This window comes from Bactrocera tryoni, chromosome 3, assembly GCF_016617805.1.
Source record: "Bactrocera tryoni isolate S06 chromosome 3, CSIRO_BtryS06_freeze2, whole genome shotgun sequence".
NCBI classification, from domain to species: Eukaryota; Metazoa; Arthropoda; class Insecta; order Diptera; family Tephritidae; genus Bactrocera; species Bactrocera tryoni.
Window position 1 is genome coordinate 17,424,109 of NC_052501.1, and position 23,850 is coordinate 17,447,958.

Sequence of the window (23,850 nt, forward strand, 5' to 3'; positions counted from 1 at the left end):
GCGGCTACTTAAGAAATTCTAGTTTTGCGAGTTTGGTTGCGTTTGTCGTTAGGTATCTGGCTACATTTGTAAGCTTGCAGATATTGTATTTCAGCCACCGACTACACTATGGAGACATATCGACAGTTAATTTTTTCGCACATACATCCAAATATATACACACACCGATTGTATTCATTTCTTAGCCAGTTGCCGCCATCGTCACGGCTTTTATTCCACATTTTTTTTAATTTTTTTCTAATTCTTCTAATTTTTTTCTATAAAAAATGCGTTTGTCGGCTGTTTCGCGCTTCGCTATCCGCTTTTGGGCCTCAATTCTCAATTCTACAGATACAGACATACATATTAACAGTCAGTCTGGTGGCTAAATAGCGCGTTAGACTTTATTGCGTTAAAAAATTATTTGCGAGTGTTTACATGCGGCGGCGCTATTTGTATTCAATTGTAGTCGGCTTTTAATTGATTTCACATAAAAACTAATCGCTTTTGGGTGTGGACTGCTATTTGAAGTTAATTTTTTAGGATTTTTTCTTTGAAGTCTTTTATTTTTGTTTGCATTATAATTATTTTTTGGCATAAATTATTTATAAATATTCTTATTATTTTTGTATTCGTTCCTCTGCATAAGAGCCCACGTGGCACAAACGAGTTTAATGTAAATTGCCACAGAAAATGTGGTAGAGACGAAAAATTCCGTATCTAAGATATTAAAATAGTGTCGAGCGAAATTTCGTCAATTTCTTACATGATCAAAATTGACCCGGACTGGTCCATATTAGCTGACTACGCCAACCAAATCGATACAAAATTGTTTCTAGATTGCTGAACTCTTTTTTATGTTCACGTGAAGTTTGATCCCAAGGAGTATTTAGCAGGTGTTTTTCTTACTTGATCAAATTTGACCTGGACTGGTTCATATGAACTGACTACGCCAACCGAATCGATACAAAATTGTTGCTAGATTGGTAAACTGTTTTTTAATGTTCATGTGAAGTTTGATCCCAATGGGTGTTTGGCAGGTGTATTTCTTACTTGATCAAATTTGACCCGGACTGGTTTACATAAACTGACTACGACGAAAAAAATCCGATTAGTTAATTTTTTTATATGTATGTTCTTGTGAAGCTTAATCTCCACGTATATAAGGAAGCTATTTACTACGTGAACTGTTTGTCGGAGAATTTTTACCACGAAGGTAAACAAAAACTGGGACGACGATTAAATTATTGTCTGTACAATGGCGTTGCAGTAGTTTTTTGATGGGTCCACTCTATCATGAACACAAGTTCATTCGAAGCATTCAGTGAACGTCGTGAGCTGTCGAAAATTTGACCCCCGCGAGTCGTCCATCCTCTGTTAAAGTATAGTATATAGGAAAGTTTAAAAGGAAAGTTTAAAGAAACTGTGCTTCGAAATTGTCGTGTTAGCATCAGAAAATAAGAGAGGTTTTCAACATCTTTTATGGAAAGACTCAATACATGTTGGTTATGAAGCATGCCACTGCTAGACTCGTACTAAAAGACCGAAAAATCTAATCAGAACAAGAACTCGCAAAGTTAACTGTCTACAAAATTCTAAAACTCTTTTTAACAACAAGCTTCAAAGAACCTTAATGTAAAGAGCAGCTCTTCAAGCTATTGTTTATGAATCGAAAGTCTAGGTCTAAGCTCTTGTACTATAAAAATTGTCTTTGATCCATATAAAAGTCCTTTGAAGATTTCATAACGAAGAAACAAATTACCAAACTTTGATCCCAAATCGTATCTCTTGCGTCAGATATATCCATTTTTAGTAATAATTAACGAAGAGATGAAAATCTCCGCTCGAAAACTGATTGATATTTTGAACATGAACGACCTCTGTGTGATAGATTCGTAGCAAAAGCGGTCGAGAAAGAGATAATTTATGACTTCATTGAAAAAAATCGGTTTTATATGATATTTTTGGGTCCAGAATTTTCGAAAATTCCCATTACAGAGAGAGAGAGGAATTAGACTATATGTGACATTTTCGGGTTCTGAATTTTCAAAAATCCTTTTTTAAGAGGTCATATATGAGGTCATATAATTTTGCCGTAATATCTTCGGATACGCCGAGCGAGTTATAGATTTTCTTATCGAAGGTGAGACATTTTCAGAACACAAATTTTTCTTTTGAATTTTTGAAAGTTTTTTTTATTTGTGCAAGATAAATATGACTCATGACGATGTCCCAAGCAAAGATCAAGTTTTAGAGGAAAGCAAAACAATTGTTGTCTTAGTATTTAAAAAAGGTCTTGAAAGGTGTTGCTCAAGTTAGCCAAGTGGTAAAATAAGTTTTCTCCGAATAGAGAGTTGGGAATATTATAAGAACAGTAAAAATGGTTGATGATACGAGATCACAACGCCTCAATAACACCCAGCAATATACTGGTATTTATCAGTGCGTTGGGCCTATGTCAGTCGTTGTGGCAAAGGAGGGAGATCACACTTGGGAAATTAAAGAAAAAAACTTTGTGAAGCCATAATACTACTAGAGTAGGATCAAATTCATTGAGAAAGCACGTTGAATCCGTCTTAAATTTGATTGTTGATCTACAAAATATTTAAAGATTTTCTTAAAAATCACTTGCTCAGTGTTCAGCGGTGGATTGAAACTTGTGAGACTTCACCCAAAAATCTGAACTAGAAGTTTCTTAAACGTCTCACTTTTATGAGAAAGCAATAAGTAATTTAAGAAATAAAGTAACATTAATATTAAAAATTACATAACCTAAAAATTATTCTAAGACGTTTTAAGGGAATACCCCGAATATTTGTATATATTGACTTTTGTAGTTTATTTTTAGCTGTCTGTAGCTTACAATTAGCCTTACATATGTTTCTTTTAAACTACATACATACATATATACAGATGTACATACCTACATATGTATATATGGCCGATTGTTAACAAGAAAGCAAACAGATAACACAGCTGAACATATTATTGAACTAAGCTAAAATAATAAGTGATGCAAATGCCTTTAAATGGTGGCTTTCTGTTCTTTTCAGAGACTTTTTATATAAATATACACATACATACATATATATAAAGATGTATATGTGTATGTGTACTCATAATTTCTTATCAAATAGTACTAAGTATTGTATAAATAAAGTTGCGATAGAAGCTTTCTAATGAAAATAGCAGCTAATAAAATAATATTATTGACATACACCAGCGTGTGCTATAAATATGAAAGAAAATATTTGCTTATACCCTCATGAATATATATACAATATGTAGTTTTATATATGAATATATATATGTAAATACATATACTTTTGCAGGTTTGTATAATTTAATAAAAAAAAGGAATAACATTACCTAATAGATGTATATTTATATATGACAGTAAGATTATAAATATGAAAGAAAATAAAGTTTTTGTGATTACTAATACATAGTATATTTATGTATATAAATAGCTAAATAAGCACATACAAGTAATTATATGTTACAAATAGGTATGAAATGAGTTGATCTGCAACAAATTGCTGAAAATAATTATCGATAGTATCTAGGGAAGAGCTCAAGGCGGGTGAATCCGAACAAAAAAAGTCTCTAAACTTTCACTAATGAAACAATTATGTAATATATGGAGTTGTCTTCAAAGATTTATTATAAAAAGTGCCTTCGGAAATGAACCTTCGTCATAAGACGAAATTTTGACTAATTGTAGCTTTAATTGATACTAACTTCTGCTTATGCTAAGGGCAATATGTAGTGTTAGGTTCATTAAATGACCTGACGTATTTTCTGAGGTAAGGAAAGATGTGGACCGCTCATAACCATATCAAATGATGTTAAAATATACCCAAATTTATACTTAATTTTAATATGATATCTCATAGAGTGAGATGATATTCATATATTCGCTATATGCGGGTCAGGGTAAGGTATGAACCATGTTTTAAAGAAGTAACCAAGAAACTTTTTAGATTTACCTAAAGCAAAATAAGTTGAAATTAGTCGAGTACCTTATGAGCTATGGGACTAAACTGGAGAGATGCTAGTAACTAGTATATCAGTTACTCTATATAATTTTGGATTTCACTAGTTTATTATAAAATAATATTCGTTTTCGAGCATACTATTGTACGAGGAAAGAAAGAAGGTAGGAGGTGGATATTTCTGGAGTGAACTCTCCATCAACGCCAGTTGTTTCAGATATCAAAACAATGGTGGCTGCCATTAAGGTAGCATTAAATTTACAGCTTTGAAGTCCAGCTTCATTCAGAGAGTTGTGCATTCACTCTGATAGCCGAAGGCATATACTGGCTTTGAGTGCGCTCGAAACTCGTCTAGGAGTGCATGAGCATTACAAATTGCTTCAAGTTTCTTCCATATTAGACTTGTATGAGTGCATAGTCATAGTGGAATCGCCGGAAACTGCAGAGCCGATGCGCTTGCTAAGAAGGGTACCGTTATCCCAATTTCATCCGATTAGACGCGTGTCGGTTTTATGATGTCCTCTTGCATTTAGCGCTAGATCTATAAACCGCCAGTGTGCTGGTAAAGCGCTGATCAATAACCAGAACTTGTGCGAAGTGAAAGCATTTTTCCACTTTTTTTTAATTGCTCTTCTTTTGCCTGACTGAGGCAGAGATATGTATCTCGGTAGACAGACCTTTGGCGAACCTAGCGAAATGGTTAGGATAGATATAAGCCGCCTTAATAAATTCGAGGTCAACGCTTTGTCGATCTATGAGGATCTGGTGGTCCAATTTTAGGAGTTTTTGGGTAAAACAACACAAAGTACGAATATCTGTACAAATGAAATACCTCGATTAGCATCCTTGCATTCTAACCTAACCAAACCCATTATATACATATGTAGGTGAGGTGGTTATTACAAATTTTCACCTAGCTTTGGCGAGCGACCTACATTCAACCTATCATTAGGCGTGACCACACCCACTTTTATGTTTTTTTTTTCTATTATTGGCTATATAAATTTTGACTTTTATGTAATTTCGCTTTGTGCTTGTGGCATTCCTCCTATTGTTATCTAAATTTCAGTATATCGCATCGTTATTTCAAAGGAAATAATTATAAGCCAAAATGCCTCCTATAGCATGTTCTGAGGGTACAAAATTTCAGAAAAACGCAAAAACTGTATAGCCAAGTGTATCCATCTGAAGAACACTTGATGTACAGCGCTGACGGTGACAATATTTTTGTAGCTGTGTCATTAAACAGCATTGACAGTGAGATTATCGTCGCGATAATGTTTGTTTAGGTCATTTACCACATTTACCATAGTTTGAGTAAATACAAACCGTTGTAAATAAAAACCTATATACAGACATGCGAGTGTTTATTGATAAAATCGCATACAGATATATAAACTAAGCGCTTGGCTGTCTGATAACATCAATCAACGGCATCAAACAGACCTGAGTACATTCATACAATCCATGATATAATAAAAAATATAAGAGTCTATCAATCAGAAAAGCTTTTTCGCCTTTCTTTCACTTATCAACACGTTACCACCGCTATGAAACACGATCATTTCAATGATCATACTACATAACATATCTATACAAGTTTGATACACACACACAGAGCCCACGCTGTACGATCACTTAATGACCGCATTTGATAAACTGGTTTGATTAATATGACGTTTTTACGGCCATAATGGTGAATGAGTGCTTATGACGTATACGTTTAGTCATACCTGGGTACATGTGATAACTGTATATGTATTTGTACACATTGCTTATGCGAAGTATAAATACCATATACATATAAGTACATACATACATATGAACAGTGTCCATTAGGTGTGTAGATAAGCGATCGCTGATCAATGAAAATGTGTTTTCCGCCAATTTTTATCAGTAGACGACAGTAACCTGGTGCTTTACTATCTCTGCATGGCACTAATGTGTACTAAAGTAGGTATATAACTGTATTTGCCAGACATTTCAAATGCATGAATATTCTAGATCGGCGCTCAGTGATCTCATTAACAATGTTGTGATAATTTTAAACTTAATTAATTATGATCTTTTAGTTGCTTGGCATGAAATAAAAGTTCAATTCAATTGATTATGCGATATAGCTGACTTATAATTATGCCAATGCTGCTATAATTATTCGAGAGATCACTTTGAGTACATAATGAACTTTTTAGTGATCGCAGTTTTTTTTTAATTTTTATTATTTATATTTTCCCGAATACTTCAACTTAACGTACCTACATCCGTTGCATTCAAAGATGTAGAACGGATTTTCGTAGAAAAAATTAGACATAAAACAAGAAAAAACGTTAACTTCGGTTACACCGAAGCTAAATACCCTTCACAGGTGCATTTCTGTTAGTAACTATGTGTTCAGTTTGTATGGAAGCCATATGCTATAGTAATCCGATCTGAAAAAATTTTTCGGATTGTATGGCAGCTATATGCTATAGTTAACCGATCTGAACAATTTCTTCAGAAATTACATTGTTGCCTTAGAAAATAATCTATACCAAATTTCATGAATATATCTTGTAAAATGTGAAAGTTTTCTATACACGAACTTGATTCCGTTCGTTCAGATTGTGTGGCAGCTATATGCTATAGTTAACCGATCTGAACAATTTCTTCGAAGATTACATTCTTGCCTTCTTGTAAAAGTTTTCTATACACGAACTTGATTCCGATCGTTCAGTTTATATGGCAGCTATATATGGTATAATGCTCCGATATCGGCAGTTCCGACAAATGAGGAGCTTCTTGAAGAGAAAATGACCTCTGCAAAATTTCAAAACGATATCTTAAAAACTGAGAGACTAGTTCGTATATATACAGACAGACAGACGGACATGGCTAAATCGACTCAGATCGACATACTGATCATTTATATATATACTTTATAAGGTCTTCGACGCTTCCTTTTGGGTGTTAAAAACTTCGTGACAAACTTAATATATGTACCCTGTTCAGGGTATAAAAGGCGAATTTTCTTATTTTTTAATAATTGGAGGATGGAGTGTAGAAGTTCACGCCCGTGAGGAAAGTACTCTGGAGCGCCATTTATTTGTTAGTAGTGGCGGGAAAAGATTCTTTTATGTGGCTCAAGCAGCTCACGACTTCCGGTCTTAGACCAAGTATCCTCAGGGTAAAAAAACATCCGTTTAAAGGCGAACTAAACCGCCTCGGATGAAAGACCCCCCTTATAATGACGACCACTGCAACCTTGTTAAGGATTACGATTTAAGGGCATGTACCGGGAATGTCCGTTCCCTTATTTGGGAAGGTGTCCCTGCCCATCTGATTGATGTCCTCGTAAGAGTAAAGGCATCACCGTCGTCCAAAAAGTGCGAATGGACAGGACAAGGACTGAGACGAGTAGGTGCTTGTAGCATTTACTACAGTGGCCAAATTCGGTGAGAGAGACTCCGTCGCCGAGTCCTGGTTTTCACCCCGGTGGATGAACGTCTAGCCTCAATCCAAATCAAAGTTCTCTAACATATCGCTGATTTACGCCCACGTCCCGATGGAAGGGAAGGAAGATGTGGCGACTTTAACGTTAGGGTGAACAAAAAGGTATCTTTTTTGGCACAACAGTCGATAAATTTAGCTTCCATGATGAAACATCCCCAAATGAATTGAGGCTGATTGACTTCGCCCCGGAACTTTAAAATTTGGCTATCTCTAGTACTAAATTCTAGCACAGGAAATTTCATCAGGCTGTCTCTGGATCGAAAAGTCACCAACCAGATGGATTATGTTGTGATAGACGGAAGACACGTCTCCAGCTGGGCACTACCGTAAACTATAAGAACCCGTTCGTCGTCATCTGAATGAACTTCCTTCTGCTGATCATTTAGATCGCAATGTAGATCACTTTTATTATTACTCTTGGCATTATCTCTGACAATCAAACTGATTCTCTAAAACACATAGCTGTCCATTCCCGTGGATTATAAGAGCCTGCCGAACTGACTAAGTGAACTTCCTTCCGAAGATCATCTCAATCACAATGGACATCATTTCTTCCTTCTCAAGATCATTTCTATCGCAATTTTGATCATTTATTCTTTAGCATATTTTATGCTGATCAAATTTCTACTGTGAATACACAACTGGACACTACCGCGGACCAAAGGATCCTTTCCCCTGTCGTCTGACTGAATGAATTGCCATCTGAAGATCATTTCGATCGCGACGCAGATTACTACATTTCTCTCAACAACGATCACATTCAGCAGATCAGAAAAAATTTCATCACAAACATATGTCTAACATTTATTTATTTATACGAAGCTTTGACAACGAACTGCTATTGACATCCATCACTTTTCACCCGCAGCTGGTTGTCAGTGGTGTACGCGGCAGTTGTGCCGCCGATCAGTTGTGACTACTTCACTCAATCACTCATTCACTCAGCCGAGACATATGTAAGTATACACAGCGAGCCGCGCCAACACTTTATTTGACCAGCCGTTGGTACTCATTCAATCGATTGATCAGTTGTTCGATCTTTTTTGCGCTTCTTTTGAAATCGACTGCCGGTGCGTTTCCGTTTCAACGATAAAGCGCTTGACGCGCCACATAACGTGATATAAAGAAGAAAAACAAAAAAAAAGAAATAAAAAACTGTTTGGCTTCCTATAAACGAGCAATGATCCTCACATTACATGCGCAACCACTGTGTGTATGTAGGAATATGAAAAAGCTATGCGCGCTACGTATTTAGCTTGACGTTGTGCGGCGCGTTTCGTGCGCGGTTTCGTGGCGCTCACGACTGACTTGAGATTTGTTTATTTATTTTGATTTTTTTTACTGCCACCGCAAGTAAAAAGTGTGTACGCCTGAGCACGTGAGTGTGTATGCGCGTATTTTGTTGGGAATGTCAGCGCGCTGGCGTGTCTGTAAATAAATGTTGGCGACGGAGGTGTGTATTGCTTGCGGCGCGTACGCTTAAATTGGTGTTATTGCCGACAATGTTTTCTTTTTTTCAATAACTTTTTGTTTGATCGTTTATAACAACTGTTGTTGTGATCTCAATACTAGCTGTTATTGTTGTTGTTGTTTCGGGAATCGCCATTGTGGCGCACACTTAACGCATTCACCGGTTTCTTGCCGCACCTCTATTAACACAGTTTGTATGCGCGGCTGCCATTGCGTTGCATTGCGCGGCGGGCGCGAGCGCGGTTGATTGTTGACGCTGAGCGTACGGGCGCGCGCGCGGTATATTGTTGGCGTTGCGCGGAATTGTGTTCGCAGACTTGCGTCGCCAACAAGTTATGTGTTGCACATGCTAATACATGTGAGCGCGCGTGTACGGATGTGTATGCGCGCGCTGTTGCTGTGCCCCGGGTCGTTGATTATCGGCCGAGCATTGTCTGACTGCTTGCGGATTGACTGTGGCCGCGTTTTTGCCGCCGCAACGCTGTGTGCCACATGCAACGCTTGTCGATTTGTGTGTTGACGCGTTGTGATAATGTGTTTGTTGTTATTGCTTGCTGTTGCCATGCTTCTTATTATGCACTTGCCAGTTCTACACAATACTTTTACACACACATCCGCACATGCGCGCGCATAATTCAATGCAGTTGCTGTCTGTCGCGTACAGCTGTTGCTCGACTTGCTTCGACAATGTTGTTGGTGCCGCCGCGCACCACGTCTGCTCTACGCATTTTAACAACTTTGTTCGCCTAAAAAGTGTGTGTGCCTTCATATGTATGTGTGTGGCAGTGTATTGCTTGCTTATTGCCAATCATTGGCATTCACCGCCGATCAGTGACCAAACTGGGCAATCGCTTCGACACAATCAGGTTGATCGCGCCGCTTGTCTGTGGCCACTGGCGGAAAATAAATTATTCGTTTATTTATTACCTTATTGTTGTGTTCCAGCAGAAAAAAAGAAAGAAAGACTGAAATCATTAATGATTTGATTGGATTTTATGTTTCTTGGTTGCGAATTGTTATTATTGTTGTTGTTTGCTTTTATTGGTGTAGTGGAGATTCATTGGAATTTCGCGCAAATTGAGTTTTCAATTGATCGCTGCGCTCCACAATGTTTCTCGAAGCGGTGTATGTGTGTTTATAAGCATCTCACTCAAAAGTTTTAATGGGCTCTGTCCAATTAGAGTAAAACGTACCTTGTTTTAAGCATTATTTTGTGGATCTTGAACTTCCTATGTCATCACGGTTCAACTATAAATCGTTGTGATTTATCTCCCGACTAGATCTGGAAAGTTGGAGGATGTACATATTAAGCTCAAACTACCAGAAGTTGCTGTCTTGATTGAACGAGTTCTCGAAATACCCGATTTTCGATAGAGATCTCCGCTAAGGGTTAGCAGGTTAGGTTATGTTATGTTAGGTTAGGTTAAGAGGTCGCTGCTAACAGGGATCTTACTTGGATAGCTGAGAACACCGGTCCGTTATGATACCCAAACACCTATATAACTGATTTTAAAACCCTCATGAACTCTCAAAGCGCTTTGAGTCTTTCAATTTTTTTCCAGGTGGCTAATGTCAGCTTCGTTTTTGAGTGTCGAAATGCTTCAACGCTTCAATGCGTCGACCACGCGAGATCCATAGGTCCAGTTGTAGAATGCTAGGTGACAACGGAGATCCAACTCGATTCCATCGGTTTTGCAGTTATTAGTGATTTCACGATGACCAGTCACCCTAACGAGTCTAGTAATATACTAGCGAAGAGCTCCTGGCAGAAAACTTTCCTTTCAACCTTCTCTCTTAGCTTCTACACATCCGTGAAAAAACTCATTGTTCTTCTTCTACAGAGACTTCTCCCGTTCCACAAATTTCTCATCGGTAAATGAGCATAAATAGAAAAAGTCACTAGGAGTCTGCAGTTAACTCGAGTTAGGTTTGAAATTTTTGAAATATATACTCTTCTTCTTCTTTATCTCGGTATTGAAATTATCTAGGGGTTTCACATGGGCTCATAAAGTTGTAAGTTATAACGATCCAAAAACATAGCTTTCGGAGTTGTATTTGCGTAAACTTATTTTAGTATGCAATCCAACAACATCCAAAGTAGTATAAAAATTTATGACTTTACGATGCTTTACGACACGTTGTGAGTACCCCAATCATATAATAAACTTTAGAAGACTAATTGCTATTATTGCGTAGATTATCCCTAGAGATCCGAATGTTTCCGTTTTACTCGATTCTTGATTAATAATGTGAGAAATTATTCCATTGGTGTCCAAAGAAAGAAAATAAATGTTGGCATAGAATTATCAATATTGTTATTTGACTTCGATAAAGACTATATCTCAAACAAAACCTATTGTCTCAAAAGGTAGGTTTTACTCCGAACATCTGTCCTATTAAGAAATTCAGAAAGTTATTGAAGAAATCTCAATTTTAAAAAATCTTTCTCTTAAGCATATGCTATGAGTCAGCTCATCTTGGCGAATATAAGAAAGAGATCAGTGGATATATCGTTGCTGGTACGACTTGAAAAAAAATACAACCTTGGAATTAGCTACAGTATCCTAGGTTTGTTCAACAACCAAGACACTCAAACTCTTCCATTGCCATTGCGACGCCACATCCGGCGAACCCTCGGAAAAAAATGCGCCCGCGTTGTCAGGAGATCTCTTTATAGGATTATTTAAAGTGAAAAATACGTGTTTTAGTTGAAATCTTAACTTAGAACTTGGACGAAGGAAAAATACCTGAAAATTGAATTTTCGTCAGACATTTTAACAAAAAAATTTAAACTTCATTGAGAATTTGGCCACATTTGTTTTTTGAAAAGTAGTTGTGATCGAAAAAAAATCCTTCTTCCAAGTCTTTATCTCGTTTTTCTCGAAACAGCATTTTTCGAATTTGTGACTACTCGGAGACAAATGATCCGACCGCTATCAAACTTTTTTTTGATCTAATCAAAAATCGAATTTTGGCGGGTCAAAAACGACCATAATTTTGGGTGAAATTTAACTTTTTTTTTCAACATGCCGCCATTTTGTCAATTTTTGATTTTCTTGTTAGCCCGAGGGTCATAGTACAGACAATATGTTTTAGTTTAAGGAGAATTTTTTTTTTAGGTTTTATCGACAGAGAAGGCTGCAATCATGGCAGCAGTGGAGGACCCTTTTTTGGCGCCGCCGGAGATCGCTTGTCATTTCAAAAATATTTAATATTTTCTTTCAAAAATTTTTTAGTTTACTCTTAAAACATGTATAAATATACCCTCAAAATTTTAAAACGATTGATTGACTTTTTTTTTTGATCCCAAAAAATGCCTGTTTTTTACGCTGTCACACTAGGTGTGCCCCTTAAAATTTAAGCCATCTGCTGACAGAAAATGTTTATTTTCATTTTGATCGGAAATTTCTTGCAAAATCATTACTATTTTTTAGCCTTGAAAATATCTGTGGAATATGTTGTGTAAAAAACATTATATTTTATCAAAAGGAAAAAATAAAATAAAAATTCTTTGGAGCTGACAAGTTAATTTAAAAGTCGAAAAAAAATATAAAAAACGGCGCTTGCATCGAAACCTCAGGAAAAAAGCATATTCCACGCTCCAATTGATGGAAAGGCCAATATTATAGGAAAGTGTTGAGGAATTGCTGTAAGAAAATTAGGAGTAAAATTAAATATGTCACTAGTATATCATTTGGCATGCGAAATATAGGTTCAGCCCAGTTAAGCTTGAACTTAGGCACCGATTATTATGTGTGTAGCATAAAGCTTTCAAATCCTCGAGCTAAACATATATGTAAGTACCATAAGAACTTCAAACAGTAGAAAAAAAATCCATCCAACAAAAATATCATCCCCTCTGCTCTCAGTGAGAGCTAGAAAACACTCTCTCTACGGATAATACTATTATGATAAGAGTTTAGGCGTTACTTTCAAAACAATCGCTAGTATTTATCTACAAAAACAACTATTTAGGTGAAAGCAAAAAACAACACAATATATCAAAGCGATAATCTCACGATCCGCACAGCGGCACTTGCAGCAAAACAACTCACACTCAGCCAAGAGCCGATGAGCACCGTTTTTAACACCTCTCCGAAAAAGATAGTTGCGCAGCTGAAGGTAAACACACTTGAATAACTGTCAAGTACCTTGTTGCATGCAACTACCTAGCCTAAGTGTCACTCACACTTTGCCGCCACAAAATTCCATATAATTTGTATTTGGCTTATTTTATTATCGCTTCTTGCTGCGCTGCGCTGCTCTTCAGCGCCTTTGGTGAGCAGGTAAAAAGGGCTAAGTGCACTTCACACATTTTGCGCTTCTTCTTGCTCTTTATGCGCTTAGCATAGCCTTTGTATGTATGTATGTGCTAGCATGTGTGTGTGTGCTATGGTAAATTGCATGGCGGCTTTGTTGTTATTGCAGCCTGGTTGTTGACGTTAAATGGATTAACAATGCTTTGTGGCATACTGTAAGCGAGTTTGCGCGAGTGCCTGTGTGTGTACGTGCGCTGCACTAGGCGGGTACGGGTCAAGTGCTTGAGGTCAGCGCATTCAAGCGCAAATGCACTCACATACATATGTACATGCGCGCATTCCTCTTTGTTTGTATGTGTACCTGCGTGCAAAGTGCACTTGTTACAAGGTCTTTGATGGCTCTTCATTGGTTTCTGGGTTTTACCTAGGAATCCCCTTTTACGCGGAATTTATTGTGTTGATTTGTGTGCATTGTATTTGCATTGAGTGTACCATTGAACGGCCGTAATTACGACTGCAAATGAAAGGAGCATGGGTTTTACCAAGGAATCTCCCTAAAAGGGAAGTAATTGTCCATAGTCGCCAGGGTTTTTCCACGGATTCTCCTCTATTTATAAATGAATTGTGCTCAAGGTAGAATTTGGCTGGGCACTTGAAGTTTTTTTTCAGCATTTTCTCACTTTTATTCAGTGATATTTATTATATTCATAGCAGGTATAACTCATAAAATATTTTTATATTTGAAAACTCTAGCTTATAAATACTAGTAATGTTCTACGGCTCATTTTGTACAACTTTACCTGAGAGACTATGGGTCTAAAACCGGTTTCAAGCCAGCGATTTTAAAGGCGAAGTTTAAAAAATCTGCATGATTTGACCAATTCCGAATAATGAATCAATATCATATTAAATCATGACCGGCATCTTGGGACTATCCTTAAAAAAACTAGTTTGATTTTTGACAAAATTTCAAATTCCAAAAAATTGGCTTTTGTTTGAAAAATATTCTCTTCAAGTTACTTACAAAATAAATACAAAACAAATATTAAAAAAAATATATATATAAAAAAAAAATAAAAATTATTATCAAAATATTTTAATCATTTGATCGTTGCCCGATAAACATATTTAAGAAGGTTGTGTGAAAATTTCAAGTGGTTTGGTTCAGCTGTTTTGGAGAAATTCTCCTCACTGACTCCAAAAATAGTGTTTTCAGAAAAATATATATATTTTTCTAAAATACATAATTTTTACATATCGTCAACTAAAATGCAAAATAACATAACATTACTTTTAATAAGTTTACAGGCGAAAACAATATAATAAAAACCTCTCATATTGAAAAGAATTTGAGTTTTCGTTATAAAATGGTTATACATTGGTTATGTATTGGTTATAAAATGGTTATGCATTAGTTATATACTGGTTATAAATTGGTTATATATGACAGCGGAAGCTGAAAATTTTATGCTACATATATAAATATCGATTTTAGAGAAGATACCATGTTTTGCATTTTAGGTGACGTTATCCTTTAACATCTGCAAAACTATTTGCCGCATCAACTTAAAATTTTCGGAGAATAATCGCAAATACATATATTTTCGATATAGTATGTGCAAGAGAAATCGATTTGATACCCAAAAGTGGATATAACCCCTTAATATACTATATATTAATATAGTACGTATAAAACAGACCCGTATACAATATTATACACAGCTTTCCTATAGTCATTTTAATAGATTGAGTTCTTGAGGTATAAAAATGTATCTGCGTTTATATCTGCTGAATTAAATTAATTTATTTCTTCTCGTTTTTTTTTTCATTTTATTTCAAAAGTGCATGCTTTTTGAGTTTACAAATTTAATCCATCAAAAATTTCACTAGTTTCGAAATATCACTCGAATTTTTATAATTTTTGGCCGCTTTCTGTTCTAAGCATAATTTTCCTGAACTTTAATTTTCAATTTAGTTAATCTATTATATGTCACTCTTTATTTTTCTCTTCTTCTTGGCTCTTTTTTTGGTTCTTTAATTTCTTTTATACTCTAGAAAAAATTTTACTCTTTTTCCTTCTGTGGTATGAGAATACCACTGATACCTTGACCTTCCCTACTAATACTCTTAGAAATAAATAATTATTTTTTAGTTCTCTTTGCTCTCGAAGCTCAATCCTCATAGCTCTAAACTTAATTTACCTATACCGAATATTTGTATTAGTTTTCATTTCTTTCGTTGCCATTAAACCACAATTAATAGACCTCGGTGAAATTATGTGACGAAATATAATAGAAATTCTCATAGACCGTGTAGAGTATATAGTTTTTAACACTCCTTTTGATTTTATACTGCACAGATCGGTCAATAATTAAAATATCTTATTGATATTATTAAGATAACACTCAGAACAGCGTATATTCAGTTTCAGTTTCAGTTTCAGTTCATGAAAACGTCGGAGACCTCTTAAAGAGTGTATAAGTATGTATATAAATGATTAACAAGCTCAACCGATTTAGCCATGTCGACGATGTCGCAACACCATGAACCATATTGAGACCCAGCACTTCATCCCAATTGATATCGCTTCTCTCTATGGGCTCTTGAAAAGTTCCGACGTTTTCGAGCCAAATTTTCTTCTACGATGAGGACCATTTTTGCCTCAATGGGTATGTAAACAAGGAAAATTTGGGACGAAGAACAACCTGAAGAGATTCAAGGCCATTTCGTCCAGAAAAGCAACGGTTTGCTGTGGTTTGTGGGAATTATCGGTCCATATTTCTTCAAAAAATATGCCGGTGATCGTTATCGCGCCATGATAACTGATAACTTGATGCGTGAAATTAGAGCTCGTGATCTCGACGACATTTTGTTATTCGTTAGTCTTTTTCCTGTGAGAATATGTTAAGTCTAACGTCTACGGGAACAATTCCATTTCGATTCAGACCTTGGAGCAAAACATTCCGCGCGTCATTCGCTAGTTACGAGTCGAAATGCTGGAACAAGTCATCAAAAATTGGACTCAACGGATGAACCATATGAGATGTTGTCGCGACCAACATTTGAAAGAGATAATCTTCAAAATATAAATGCCAAAGAATGTTCTTTGATAACAAACGTTCGTCATTAAATTTAAAGTTTCTGTGGTTTTTCTTTAAAAAAGGTAGGGAACCTCGAAATGGATCACACTTTATTTATTTTTATACCAAAATTTGGTCCATATGTGAGGTATTCAAGTAAAATCGGGATTACATTATACTTAAATTAAAAGTTCCCCATTGTTTGACTTATTTTTGTTTGTCGTATCACTTTATAAATTATAAATAAATTCTTCGACATTCGAATAAGAAAAGTAGCCAAAAACGTTGATTGCCAATTAAAAGCATTTTCACATTTAGATTATCTATCACCAAGTGGTAATTTCACTCGCAATAAACTAATGAGCGATCTAATTTATTTTTAGTGACATTTCATCACATCGGCTACGTAACGGTAACGAAATGCTGCACAACGAAACACTGAAAACATCTGTACATATGTAGGTGAGTAACATTGTGGTATTTTTACAAAATTTACCTGGCAAAAGTGCACACAAATAAATGCACAGTGCGAAAGAAAATAACAGCACTATCCAATTTTCGTTTTATTCAATAAACTGAATATTGAGTCCCACAAAGGATAGATAGAAGATAAGAATTAATTAAGTCATGCGTTATGCACTGCATCCAAGTCTGAACAATTCCAGGAGCTTATTGGGCGCGACTGTGGGGATGTGATCCCAGTCCACATAAATGGATCCGAGGGGCTTGAGTCTGCTTCTACAAATTGCTGGGCAATCTAGAATCAGGTGTTGTGGAGCTTCTGGTTCCTAAACCGGCAGTTTGCACAAGGGTCTATGCCCATGTTGGACAAATGTTGCTATAATGAATGAAATGTCATATATTTGGTTCTGTGTTTAGTATGTTGAGTAGTCTATGAATATTTATCACATTCCAACTTGGAAACGAAAAAACAACGAATGTTCGATCCAAAATTTTCTCAAATAATGTTAAATGCTTTTTGTGGCAACAGAGATCTCTTTAACATTTCTTGTCCATTGACAAGGCTGCGATGTAAGCATGATACACGAGAGAAGGTAGCGATAGTGAGGCCGCAGAGTCTGTTAAAATTCGCACAGGCATCCTAAAGAATAACAACTCCTCTTGGACCTAGCAACTGAACTCCATCTGGTATCGCAAAGGACCAATACTGGTCTTGCGTGCCTTATTGGCCTACCAGATTAACCTTTTTATTCCCAAATTTGTAAAATATGGGATTTCTAACCAAAATCGCAATCAGATTATTATTTTTGGATTCTTAACTCTCAAAAATATGCTTACTGACTCCAGTAGGGTAATCTTTTTTGAAAAAAACTTATTTTTGCATTTTCTGTTCCTTTATATATATCCTTAGAATTAATGTAGGAACCCACTTTGTCATTGGAAGGTTTCGAAAAAGGCTCAAAAATAATAATACTGCTAGACGTTCGGAGCGCTTGGAGTGCACACCTCAAAGTTTAAACGCGTTTTTCTCAAAACACACTTTTTTAAACTGGCGGACATGATTCCGGTCGAACTACTAATTTTTATAATTTTTTATAATTTATTGATAATGTTATGACAAAATTTATGTAAAAAACATGGGGAAAAATTAAAAAAAAATGTATTACTTTTTTATTTATCAACATTTTTTCATGATTCTAGTAGGGACGATAACCATTTTCGTACTTTTTAAGAATAAATTGGGTGTTTGTGTTTCAAATGATCCAAACATGAGAATTCGGTCCGGCAGTGAAAAAACGCATCTCATTCACCCAGCCATTTCTCCGACAGATGTCATAAAAAAATACCGAAAAATTTTGTTTATACACTCCACGATATACCTCATGATATTTGAAAAAAGTTTAATTGTAGAATAAAAATTTCTTTGAAAAAAAAGAAAATCAAAACTTGGCCAGATTACCCTACTGACCCCTTAAGAACTTTTTATTTAAGTCCATTGCAGCAGAAAATAATGCCAAAAATCTAAAGCTTTCACAAAAATAAAATCATCTGTCAACAATAATAAAAACAAGTAAGGAAGGGCTAAGTCCGGGTCTCACCGAACATTTTATACTCTCGCATGATAAAGTGATAATCGAGATTTCATTATCAGTCATTTACATATTTTTCAAATACCGTATTTGTGTAAAGTTTTATTCCGCTATCATCATTGGTTCCTAATGTGTATATTACACAGAAAAGGCATCAGATGTAATTCAAAATAGCGTTATATTGGAAGAAGGCGTGGTTGTGAACCGATTTCACCCATATTTCGTACATGTCATCAGGGTGTTTAGGAAATATTATATACCGAATTTCATTGAAATCGGTCTAGTAGTTCCTGAGATATGGTTTTTGGTTCATAAGTGGGCGAGGCCACGCCCATTTTCAATTTTTAGAAAAAGCTTGGATGCAGCTTCCTTCTGCCATTTCTTCCGTAAAATTTAGTGTTTCTGACGTTTGTTGGTTAACGCACTTTTAGTGATTTTTAACATAACCTTTGTATGGGAGGTGGGCGTGGTTATTATCCGATTTCTTCCATTTTTGAACTGTATATGGGAATGCCTGAAGGAAACGACTCTGTAGAGTTTGGTTGACATAGCTATGGTAGTTTCCGAGATATGTACCAAAAAAAGTACGTCCAAATATGCCCCTCTCTAATGCGATCCTTTGTGTCAAATTTCACTTTAATATCTTTATTTATGGCTTTGTTATGACACTTTATAGGTTTTCGGTTTCCGCCATTTTGTGGGCGTGGCAGTTGGCCGATTTTGCCCATCTTCGAACTTATGGAGCCAAGAAATACGTGTACCAAGTTTCATCATGATATCTCAATTTTTACTCAAGTTACAGCTTGCACGAACGGACGGACAGACGGACGGACGGACGGACAGACAGACATTCGGATTTCAACTCTACTCGTCACCCTGATCACTTTGGTATATATAATCCTATATCTGACTCTTTTAGTTTTAGCACTTACAAACAACCGTTGTGTGAACAAAACTGTAATACTCTCCTTAGCAACTTTGTTGCGAGAGTATAAATATAAAGCCTTCAAAAGAATAAAATCATCTATTATCAGTAATAAAAATATTAATTTTAATCAATGCTTTATTTATTAACGACACTGTGTATACACACACATGTACATATGTACGTATATTTATAGATAAACTTAGACACATGCACCTAAATCTAATCAACGGCAAAAAAAAACAGCAAATTTTACTTTTTTCTCTTCAGCGCAAACATAACTATATATACATACATATGTATATTCTAAGTATATATTGCACACCGTTAAATTCGCGAAACACCTGGAATCACTGTCTGCCTTCTACGCCCCTTTATCTGTGTGGGAGCCAAGCGCTGTTGTAAATATTTGCCGCCAACACGCTACGCTCGCATGCCAACTGTCGAGTGGCACGCACCACATACGCCTGTGTGTTTGTGTGTGCATTTTCAATTTACGATGACGTGTCGACCTTCAAAATGTGCCGGTGGCCGAAGAGTGTGTGGGGTTTGCTGTTTTCGTTGGAATTTTCGCAATTAATTTATATCCCAGCGTAGGTTCAATTTTTCACAAGAATTTCTAATAGCTTTTCATTTTCGACTTTGCGAATAACAAGAACAAGAACAATAGCAAAAGCGAAGTGCTGTACTAAATAAATATTGTATTTGTATGCTCTTTAGTGGTTTTATTGGAAATTGTCAGCTTGTTGTTGCCATGGAAACATGCTAATTCATTAGCTAATCAGAAGGTGTGAAAGGAGATGCAGAAATTATGTGGATTTTGCTTTGGCAATTATTTCAAAATTTGGACAAGTACCTGTAAGGACGTCGGTAATTAATTATCCTATGCTTAATTATTTAAAATTGATGAGTTTGGACATGCTTTCTAATCCCATCTGCTCTGATATAAAGGTCGGGAGTTTGAAGGATTACATAGAAACACTGAAAGCTTCCTAAAGCTACTCAAATCTGCTAAGTATACTAAACACTAATTATTATTTTGATGTGCCATTTGTTGCAGATTCACTGACAGTCGTCTCAATCTATAATAGAAAGAAACTAGTTCGACGAATAGGGTTTCGCGCGAAACTTACATTTCAAAGTCTTACTACTTTTTGCCACAGTAATATATTCACTTTAGAAGCGCGTTGATTTTCAAGGAGCCAAAAAACGAAAAAAATCGTTTATGCGGGAAATATTCAACGGATCATTCTGAACATATTTGCTCTTAAGACTATGGGTCTAAAACTAGAGCCAGCGATTTTTAACATTATTTTTTCAGCAAATACAAAAATTTGTTCTTCTGTTTTTGAGATAGCCAAATGAAATTCAATACGTAGCTGCATTTTGTTATTCTATTGATCATTTGTCGGAATTGGCCAATTCAAATAACTATATCACATATCACCCATAATACGGATTATTCATAGTTTTTAAACTTCACCTTAAAAATAGCTGGCTCGAAACCGATTTAAACCCACAGTTTCTTAGGCAAAGTTGTTCAGAATGATCCGAAGATTATTTTTTGCAAACGTGTTTTTTTTATTAAAAAAATACGACCAGCTCTAGTTCATAAATATATATAAAATTTTGCCTCAAATTTCTGCATAAACATACATGCATATAATACTCTTATTCATGCACTTTGGTATCTATCGTATCGGCGCATATTTGTTTGTTGCTAGACTTCAGTTTCTGACCTTGGGCGTGTGCAAGTTTGCGAATTTCATAATAACTGTCACTTTGACCGATAACAAACTGATATGAAGCATAGTGCTGCAGGCGAAAGTGAAACCTATATTTCCACATAATTTTATACATGTGTTTAATTGCATATGTGCCTACATATATTTTAGCTGTACACGTCTCAGCTAGCGCTAAGTTAGTGTTATTTTAATATTTATTAATAAAAATGATAGATTATTGAGATTATTGGTTTTTTGATATTTTTCCAACAATTTGGCTTTTTTCATAACGTTTCCAATTGATAGAGACAACATGCTCTCCAAGTCGCAGTAATATATACAAAGTACATTAATCAATATAGGATATCATATGCGATACTACCGGAACTCAGATCATTCATCATGTGAGAGTTAGGAGAGCTTTCGATCGATTTTAACAATTTGTAAGAAGATGTTACTGCACAAGAGTACTACTTGTAAGCTTTGAATTCTGTTTAAATAACTCTATTAATATACCTATCTTAAATATCTCAATAATATTGCTTACATGTTGAGATATTTAAAAGACGCTAATGTCATTAAGAAATTTGTTAAAATTTCAACGGTTTTAATTTCACTTATTTGGTGGAGATTTCTCAATTTAAATGGAAAAAATCAAAATGTTTGCTTTATATGGGATTTCAAATGTAACAAGAAATTAATTAATATATATATATATAATATATAATATATAATATATAATATATAATATATAATATATAATATATATAAAAACTTTTTTTGATTAATCTAAATGTTTAGCGACATTTTTAAAAAAATTTTTGTAAATGACTTTTTGAGACTTTTCAAATCTTTTGATATGAATTTGTGTTTTGAAAGAATCTGCTATATATGCAAAAAATTGTATCCTAAATGGCTAAAAAGTTGTGATAATTTTAAGCAAAAAAGTGTCTGTCAATATTTATTTTGTCACCTTCAAAGTAATCTCCAGCAGACTTATCCCAACGAATTTTGCAGTCCTCTAAAAACTTTTCATAAGCAATCTTTGGGATGGCTTTCAGCAAATTTTGTTTATCTCTTCGATCGACGATCGATTCCACGGAACGGCTATTTCAGTTTGGGGAACAAGAAAAAATCATAAAGTGCCAAATCTGGTGAATACAGTGGCTAATCGGTGGTATTCATTGCGTTTTTGGCTTTACATTCGGTTATAATCGAAATCGGGTTGATGATTCGACGCAGTGTTTGAAGGTGTTCAAGCATAGGAAACTCGAGTTTTTGCGTCGATATGTGACAATGGCTGAAATATAGTTCCATCATATTTCACTGCAAAGTCCAATCGACAGTCATCCCAGTGGACTTCACACGATGAACCCGCTGCAAAGCGTGAAAAAACGCAACAGTCGACTGGCTAGGTTATGACGTTTGTATCGGGTGATTTTTTAAGAGCTTGATAACTTTTTTTTAAAAAAAAACGCATAAAATTTGCAAAATCTCATCGGTTCTTTATTTGAAACGTTAGATTGGTTCATGACATTTACTTTTTGAAGATAATTTCATTTAAATGTTGACCGCGGCTGCGTCTTAGGTGGTCCATTCGAAAGTCCAATTTTGGGCAACTTTTTCGAGCATTTCGGCCGGAATAGCCCGAATTTCTTCGAAATGTTGTCTTCCAAAGCTGGAATAGTTGCTGGCTTATTTCTGTAGACTTTAGACTTGACGTAGCCCCACAAAAAATAGTCTAAAGGCGTTAAATCGCATGATCTTGGTGGCCAACTTACGGGTCCATTTCTTGAGATGAATTGTTCTCCGAAGTTTTCCCTCAAAATGGCCATAGAATCGCGAGCTGTGTGGCATGTAGCGCCATCTTGTTGAAACCACATGTCAACCAAGTTCAGTTCTTCCATTTTTGGCAACAAAAGTTTGTTAGCATCGAACGATAGCGATCGCCATTCACCGTAACGTTGCGTCCAACAGCATCTTTGAAAAAATACGGTCCAATGATTCCACCAGCGTACAAACCACACCAAACAGTGCATTTTTCGGGATGCATGGGCAGTTCTTGAACGGCTTCTGGTTGCTCTTCACCCCAAATGCGGCAATTTTGCTTATTTACGTAGCCATTCAACCAGAAATGAGCCTCATCGCTGAACAAAATTTGTCGATAAAAAAGCGCGAAACACATTTCGAACCGAACACTGATTTTGGTAATAAAATTCAATGATTTGCAAGCGTTGCTCGTTAGTAAGTCTATTCATGATGAAATGTCAAAGCATACTGAGCATCTTTCTCTTTGACACCATGTCTGAAATCCCACGTGATCTGTCAAATACTAATGCATGAAAATCCTAACCTCAAAAAAATCACCCGATATTTTGGGGTGCTTTGGAATAATTGACTACTTTGAAAAAGGAGGCCGCTTTTGAAGAAAAAGAAAGAAGAAGAAGTGCTGTTTCACTAAGACAATGCACCGTGTCACAAGTCAGTGAAAAAGATGACAAAAATCCATGATTTGGGCTTCGAATTGCTTCCGCATTCACCGTATTCTTCAGATCTAGTTCACAGCGACTATTTCTTGTTCTCAGATCTCAAAAGAATGCTCGCTGGGAAGCAATTTCCTACGAATGGAGAGGTGATCGCCGAAACTGAGGCCTATTTTGAAACAACGGACACATCGTACTACAAAGGTGGTTTCCGAAATGGAACGAAGAAAAGGCGATATAATAATTTTATTCTTGAAGGGAACTATGTTGAATAAAAAAACAAATGAATTGAAATAATGCTTTTCATCTATAAATATATATGGTATAGTTTTCTTAAATATTACTATATTACTATATACTATATTAAAAAGTACCAAATATTTAGTTACTAAATT

At 35.7% G+C, this 23,850-nt stretch overlaps 1 protein-coding gene across 1 annotated transcript in view; it reads right to left on the reverse strand.

Annotated features, from left to right (window-relative positions):
- LOC120770841 (pneumococcal serine-rich repeat protein) overlaps positions 1-23,850 on the reverse strand; it is a 172,871-nt gene that overhangs the window by 62,511 nt on the left and 86,510 nt on the right. The gene's annotated exons all lie outside the window — the stretch shown is intronic.